At 45.0% G+C, this 8,133-nt stretch overlaps 1 non-coding gene across 1 annotated transcript; it reads right to left on the bottom strand.

Annotated features, from left to right (window-relative positions):
* Positions 1 to 4,007: 4,007 nt before the first annotated feature.
* Positions 4,008 to 4,079, bottom strand: TRNAS-GGA (transfer RNA serine (anticodon GGA)). Its single transcript has one exon. It is a non-coding gene; the product is annotated as a tRNA-Ser (tRNA).
* Between the last annotated feature and the right edge of the window lie 4,054 nt (positions 4,080 to 8,133).

The following is an 8,133-nucleotide window of genomic DNA, read 5'->3' as shown; positions in this document are numbered from 1 at the left end:
GGAGTAAAGGAGGATAAAGCGACCATGCGTTTTCGCCCCGTTTCAGCCAGGATTCAGCCAGGATCGAATGAATGTTCGGCGAAACGCATGTGTTCGATCCTGGCTGAATCCTGGCTGAAACAGGGAATAAAGGAGACTAAAGCGACCGTGCATTTTCACCCATTGTCTCTCAGCCTAACCAGGGTTGTTGTTGTGAAGGTAAAACAGAGGAGGGGGAGAATGATGTTGTAAGCCACTTTGGATTCCCAAGGGGGAAGAAGAAGGAGGAGGAGGAGGAGGAGGAGGAGAAAAAGGAGGAGAAAGGAAGGAAGAAGAAGAGTTGGTTTTTATATGCCAACTTTCTCTACCAGTTAAGGGAGACTCAAACCGGCTTACAACCACCTTCCCTTCCCCTCCCCACAACAGAAAAGTGGGATCCTATTATAAATAAATAATTATAAACATACAGCCCAGTCATTCACCGGATTAGCAGGGCAAACCGAGTCATTCTGGTTTCAGGATATTTAAAGGACCACCTCATCCCATACAAACCTGTGAGTCAGTTATGATCTACTCCTCGGGCCCAATTTAATGTATCCCCCTGAAATGGGCAGGTACTAGGGTTGCCAGAGCCTAGCTGGGAAATTCCTGGCGCCCGGAGAGGACAGGGTTTCTGGAGAAGAGGGTATAATGCCATAGATTCCACCCTCCAAAGCAGCCCTTTTCTCCAGGGGAATTCATCTTTGTTGTCTGGAGATCAGCTGTAATTCTGAGAGATCTCCAGCTCTTATCAGGAGGTTGGCAACTCTAGTAGGTACTAGAGACAGGGTCTTTGGAATCCTGACACGGCATGATGGGTGCAGCAACAAAATGGCTGCCACAAAATGGCTGCCGCAGGAGGCGAAACCAACCACAAAATGATTGCTACAGCTTAACCTCAGTAACAGTTGACTGTTGCATGACGTGTGAGCCCGGAAGTGATGTTGCCCCATTGAGCAATGCCGATTTCCTAGGGTTGCCAACCTCCAGGTAATAGCTGGAGATCGCCCGCTATTACAACTGATCTCCAGCCGATAGAGATCAGTTCGCCTGGAGAAAATGGCTGCTTTGGTAATTGGGCTCTATGGCATTGAAGCCCCTCCCCTCCCCAAACCCCGCCCTCCTCAGGCTCCGCCCCAAAAATCTCCAGGTATTTCCCAACCCAAAGCTGCAACCCTATGATTTCCCCACCTCCCTCTGGTTTCCAGTGAAGGGCTGGCGGAGACCTGTTAACCCTACCTGCTTCACAGTTTCTCAGGGGTGGAGTACTGGAGCTGAAAGTGGGGATTTATGCAATGTGAGGTGACAAATGGCAAGCCTCGTGTATATTCTGGCTTTGGTATGTGTGATTAGAAACCCTGAATTATCCAAATGTGGCTAATTTAGAAAAAAATCATCATCATGCATACTGTGAAAATCACAGGTAGCGTGCTTGCCCAGTACAGATGATAGGAGGGCCAGAAATGTAATGCTGTCCAAAAAGAAACCTGTTCACAGATGACAGATTAAAAACATGGAGGAAAATCCCTTCCCAAATGTGTACAATTGTTTTGAAAAATAGAGGACTACAGGTACACTTCAAGTCAAATACATCTAACCATAGATGACAGTAGGGTTGCCAACTGCCAGGTAGTAGCAGGAGATCTCCTGCTAATTCAACTGATCTCCAGCCGATAGAGATCAGACCACCTGGAGAAAAATGTCCGCTTTGGCAATTGAACTCTATGGCATTGAAGTCCCTCCCCTCCCCAAACCCCGCCCTCTTCAGGCTCCGCCCCAAAAATCTCCCGCCGGTTGAGAAGAGGGACCTGGCAACCCTAGATGACAGGTAGGTTGAAAATGTTATTGTTAGTCCCAGGTTAGGGTTGCCAGCTCTGGATTGGGAATTACCTGGAGATTTTGGGGGAGGAGGCTGAGGAGAGCGGGGTTTGGAGAGGGGAGGGACTTCAATGTCATAGAGTCCAATGGCCAAAACAGCCATTTTCTCAGGGGAAATGATCTCTGTCACCTGGAGATCAGTTCTAATAGCAGGAGATCTCCAGCCACCACCTGGAGGCTGGTAACCCTATCCCACGGAGACCCATTAGTGCCTTGCATCTTCACTATGATTTTGGTCTTCTTTTGGTGCTAGCTGGTGCTTTCCTATTATTGTGGTGGTCTTCCTTTAAATAATAATAATAATTCTCTTTATCTATCTATCTATCTATCTATCTATCTATCTATCTATCTATCTATCTATCTATCTATCTATCTATCTATCTATCTATCTATCTATCTATCTATCTATCATTATATATATAATTATATATATATTAACATTTCATTTGCCAGAAGGGAAAGAACTTTGTGGAAGGAAAAATACAATCCATAGATGCTTCAGCCTTGTGTTAAACTGCTGTGAAGGACTTGATATTCTGGAACTACAGACAATTCCAGTCACATTACACGTTTTCTAAAATCTGCTTGAGATTAGGCCTAAAAATAAACGTAAGTGAAAGGAATGTTTTTGTGTTGAGATATTAGGACCAGCTTGAGCTGGAGACCATCTTGGCAACCAGGAGTGGACCTCCCTGACGTTTAAGGAACGGCAAGCTCCATTTCAAATCCTTTCGGAAATTGCCATTTTGATAGAATAACATTGCAGGCAACCTCTCAAATGTAGCATGTTTGTTTCATGCACTGCCAGTCAACTGCTGGAACAATGACAGAACATCTTGGGCAGGTCATGGCTTAGGAAATCATAGAACAATAGCCTCAGATTGTAATAAAAATGCTTTCCCCCTTTTAAGTGGAAATGGCATCTTTTCTTTTTCTTTGGAAGAAAATGTTTACAGGCGTTTGTAAATATCTTAACTGGCAAACCCATTCCATGTCTAATCTGGATATCATGTTCTTCAATTTAAGAACGGCAACACTGCGTCGAGAAAATGTTATGTTCTTTGTCAAAGATGGCAAAAATATTTTCCACTGTTTGAGTTTCGATCGAGTCTACAAACCCAAACTGGGAATTCAGGTTGGTTTTGGGAGGGTGGGTTGTGTCAGACTGGTTCTCGAGACAGGCGATCGGGGGGCAGTTGGCTGTAAGATAATCTATGGTTATGTTGCCATATTTGTGAAGGCCAAATTAAATTAGTGGGGGGGGGAATGTAATTGGTAATAAGAGTTAATAGCATATGTGCTTCTTTCTGGAAGAATTTTGGTTCAGTGTGGTGTGGTAGCTGAAAAAAAGAGTTCAAAATACCTTTGTCTTCCCATCATGTACCTTTAGACCATGCCCTGTGTGAATACCCTTCAGAGAAAGTGAATTTGCCTTATCAAAGCTCTTCTAGTGTTCCCCCAAATTCTTCAGGTCTTCTGCCCAGGAGGGAATCCCCAAATTCCACGGAGAAATGACAGGTCTAGAGAAGACTGCACATTGGAGCAGGTGCAATGATACCTCTCTGCTTGTTACCTGGAAGTAGTTAACAACAGTTGCCTCCCTGTCTCAGAATGAAGAATTTTCTTTACTTGCTGTTGAGCAGACAGGCCGTTGAAAAAGTACTGAGAGTACCTTGCGATCATGGCAGAGTCCTTAAGGACCGAAACTTGTAGCCTCTTGAGAGTTTTTGAGACATTTACCTTCCACTCGTTTTAACCTAAACTTGAGGTGTTTGGGAGCTGTTTGGCTTTCTGCCGTTAGGTCATCCTGGTTCCTCCCCTTCACTGTAATCATTGCAAAAACAAAAGGAGCGGGGAAGGGGTTGGCTTCTGAAAATTAACACTTTAGAGGGACCCTGGTTTGATCCACGGAATTATTCCATTTTATATATAAAGCTTGAGAGAATGATCTAACGCGCTAATAATCTCATCCCATGAACACATGAAGCTGTGTTATACTGAATCAGACCCTTGGTCCATCAAAGTCAGTACTGTCTACTCAGACTGGCAGCGGCTCTCCAGGGTCTCAGGCAGAGGTCTTTCACATCACCTACCTGCCTAGTCTCTTTAACTGGAGATGCCGGGGATTGAACCTGGGACCTTCTGCATTCCAAGCAGAGGCTCTACCACTGAGCCACAGCCCCTCTCCCCAAAATGGTGGTCCAAGCTTACACATGAACACATGAAGCTGCCTTCTACTGAATCAGACCCTTGGTCCATCAAAGTCAGTATTGTCTACTCAGACCGGCAGCGGCTCTCCAGGGTCTCAGGCTGAGGCCTTTCACATCACCTACCTGCCTAGTCCCTTTAACTGGAGATGCCAGGGATTGAACCTGGGACCTTCTGCATGCCATCTACAATCACACGTGTCATGGAAGAAAGATGTTATTTCGAAGTGATATAAATGAACTGTATCACGGCAATGCTCTTAAAACCCATGTTGGAGCCTCCTGGACCACCAGTAAACTGTACTTGCTCCCCTCCCCCATGCTTCATATACCCTGACACCACACTGCTTATAGGACATCTCGGAAGATAAATCCTCTGCACGCGGTTCACTTTCTGCTTCTGCTGAAAGTTGTGTATGTGCTGTGCAAGAGAAGGAGAACTGGATTGTCCCAGGAGGGCCCTTGCTTGAGGTAAACTGCCTGGTTGTAGCACAGGCTAAGCACCTACCTGCTAGCGCTTTGATGCTGAGGGAGAGAAGGGGGCAGCTCTGCTTGGCTCCTCTGAGGTTCTGCTCCACAATATGTACTGCGTATTTAGCCTGAAGTCTCTTATGTGATGTGCATCTTTTATTTGGCCTTCCAAGAATCAATCCAATGATTAGTGGGGGACTTGCAGGCCGCATCTCATTTTAATCACCCCCACCATTTCCAGCACCTTGCTACTACAAGGAACTCTTCGCACATGCTCTGAGGAACCTGCTACAACCTAGGTAGCATATACTTAGCTGTATGTGTGCCGTCAAGTCACAGCTGACTTATGGCGACCCCGTATGGTGTTCAGAGGTGGTTTGCCATTGCCTGTCTCCGCGTGAGCTGAGAGAGTTCGGAGAGAACTGTGACTGGCCCAAGGTCACCCAGCAGGCTTTCTCTGGTGGAGTGGGGAATCGAACTCCAGATTACAGTCTGCCGCTCTTAACCACTACACTACACTGCTTCTCTTTACTGTGTGCCTTTTCCCTGTATTTTGTTTCATTCTTTCCCACCACTTTTTGAATCCAACCACCCTTTCCCTTTTTCTCTGTCTCTTTTATAATAATCCTTTTTTATAAAGTCTTTTTTTTTGGGAGGGGGGGCGCTTGCTTAGGACAACCTATTTATCTGGGTCTTTACTCAGGTTTGTAGGAAGCCCTGCCTTGTCTATCCCTGACCCCAATCTCCAGCTTTAAGTATTCACCTATTTGGCCCTGTTGATAGTTAGGTACAGTGATGATGATGCATAGTTTTAATACACTGTTTTTGTGAGTTTGGAATTCTTTGCTTTAAGTTCAGAAGAACAAACCTTTCAGTTAAAAAAAAAAGTTTCTATTGCTGTGTGTGATAAACTCTTTATGCTTTATTGCACACTTTGGCTTTACCTAAAACAGTTTCCCTCCAAAGATCACATTTAAGATGCATTACATTGGTTGTGGGAACAGGTCTGTTCCCCCCCCCCCCTGTTAGATAAGAGGCCCTTGTTTCCTTTTTTAAAAAACTCAATAGCAGCTGTTTTGGCAGCTGCAAAGGAGGGTAAACAAAATACCATTTTCAAGTTTCCACATATTTATCATATTACAGGCATCCAGGGAATGGATCCATAAAACTAAAAGTGGGATTTTGCTCTCGAGTAGGTGAAATATTGAAATAATCAAATCCTGAAAAGCAGAAGAGTTTTAACAATGAAAATGTAACACTGAGGCTCAGGAAAACACATTGCAGGATGGTGTTAAATAAAAATAAGGTGTGAGCGTGTGTGTGTGTGGGAACAAGTGTTAACTGTTTACTGTAGTGGTTAAGAGCTGTGGTTTGGAGGTGAACTCTGATCTGGAGAACTGGGTTTGATACCCCACTCCTCCACATGAGAGGCGGAGGCTAATCTGGCAAACTGGATTCCCCCCCCCCCACTCCTACACGAAGCCAGCTGGGTGATCTTGGGCTAGTCACAGCTCTCTCAGCCCCACCTACCTCACAGGGTGTCTGTTGTGGGGAGGGGAAGGGAAGGTGATTGTAAGCCTGTTTGAGCCTCCCTTAAGTGGTAGAGAAAGTCAGCATATAAAAACCAACTCTTCTTCTTCTTCTTCTTCTTCTTCTTCTTCTTCTCCTTCTCCTTCTTCTTCTCAGACCTCTATCACCCATTCCATCTCAGCCCAACAGCCAGATACTCAAGAGATGCTCCACAGCAATTAGGAGAGATCCTGAAGTTAGGCATAGTGACATTGTTCTCAGGGAGCAAATTTTTGAGGCACCCATTAAAAAAAAAAAACAGCAAAATGTCAGTTAATATTTTATAATTTTTACCACAATGAAGGTGCTGCTTGGATTTTCTGACTTGGAAACCATTATGTGGAGTATTCTGGGACAACCTCCACCACCACCCCCAATTTTAGTGTCCCCAGCTGGTAGCAAAACCAGGAAGGTTACAGAGGGCTGTGTTTGGCTGGGTATATAGCGAGATCTGCAGGGTGGGTTTCTAACTAGAAAGGGGTAGGTGGACAGAATGGAGAGGGTGCCGATGAGAGTGCCGAGGAAGATGTCACTTAGTGTCACTTAGAGGAGTGCAGGGAGCTGTTCCTGTTGGCAGCAGAGGATAGGACTCACAATAATGGGTTTAAATTACAGGTGGAAAGGTACCGGCTGGATATTAGGAAAAAGGTTTTACAGTAAGAGTTGTTCAACATTGGAATCAGCTTCCCAGGGAGGTGGTGAGCTCCCCCTCACTGGCAGTCTTTAAGCAGTGGCTGGACAAACCCTTGTCAGGGATGCTCTAGGCTGATCCTGAACTGAGCAGGGGGTTAGACTAGATGGCCTGTATGCCCCTTCCAACTCTATGATTCTATGACATTACAACCTTAGCTCAAACTTTGTAATTTTAATTCATTTCACGATTTCAATCCTCACATTCCTGTACTTTTGTTGTTGTTAGTCACAGTGACTAAGAATGAATTCTTATGCTCCAACTTTTGAGCATTCAGTGAATCACCATGGATCAGTTTTTCTCCCCCTTAGGCAGTAATATTGAAGATCACTGCATAATGCCAGCGTTGTGTAATGGTTAGGAGCAGAGGACTCTAATCTGGAGAACCGGATTGGTTTCCCCACTCCTCCACATGAAGCCTGCTGGGTGACCTTGAGCTAGTCACTGTTCTCTCTGAACCCTCTCGGCCCCACCTACCTCACAAGTTGCCTGTTGTGGGGAGAGGAAGGGACGGTGATTGTAAGTCAGTTTGAGATTCCTTAAAGGTAGAGAAAATCAGGGTATAAAAACCAACTCTCCTCCTCCTCCTTCTATATTATATAAGACTTATGAAATATATGAACATATGGAACATTTCAGTAAAGGAAACAAAAAAAAATCTGTTGAAATAAACTAAAATAAAACCTTAGGGTATGATTGCATATATTCTGCACTAACAATAAGAGCCCTGAAACAAAAGAAGTGTCATTTTATGGCCTGATTATGCCTATTTGCATTATTTTAATTTTGGATTTATTCTGCATTTCCACCCTACCCATCCCCATAAACTAGTCTGAGTTTTCTATAAGGGCCCTTAAAGCTCACCCTCAAACCACTGGAAGCTTTAAGTGGTAACGTTTTGGTTCCTGAGATTTTTTGAGACATTGCCTGTACACTGTCAGGCATAACTTGGAGGAAGGGTCAGTGTGGCTCAGTGAGAGAGCACCGGTGATTCATGCTGAAGGTCCCAGATTCAATCCCCACCACTTCTAGTTAAAAGGATCAGGTAGTATGTGATGTAAAATACCTCAGCTGGAGATCTGGGATCACTGCTGCCAGTCAGAGTAGTGTATTAGGAGCCCTGTGGTGCAGAGCAGTAACCTGCAGAACTGCAGTCAAGAACCCTGCTCACGACCTGAATTTGAGCCTGATGGAAGTTGGTTTCAGGTAGCCGGCTCAAGGTTGTGTAGTAGACTAGTCTAGGGTTGCCAGGTCCCTCTTCGCTACCTGTGGGAGATTTTTGGGGTGGAGCCTGAGGGG

The sequence above is a fragment of the Euleptes europaea genome, chromosome 16, assembly GCF_029931775.1.
Source record: "Euleptes europaea isolate rEulEur1 chromosome 16, rEulEur1.hap1, whole genome shotgun sequence".
Classification (NCBI taxonomy): Eukaryota; Metazoa; Chordata; class Lepidosauria; order Squamata; family Sphaerodactylidae; genus Euleptes; species Euleptes europaea.
The sequence above is the reverse complement of the archived record's forward strand: the minus strand, read 5'-3'. Positions and strand labels throughout refer to the sequence as shown.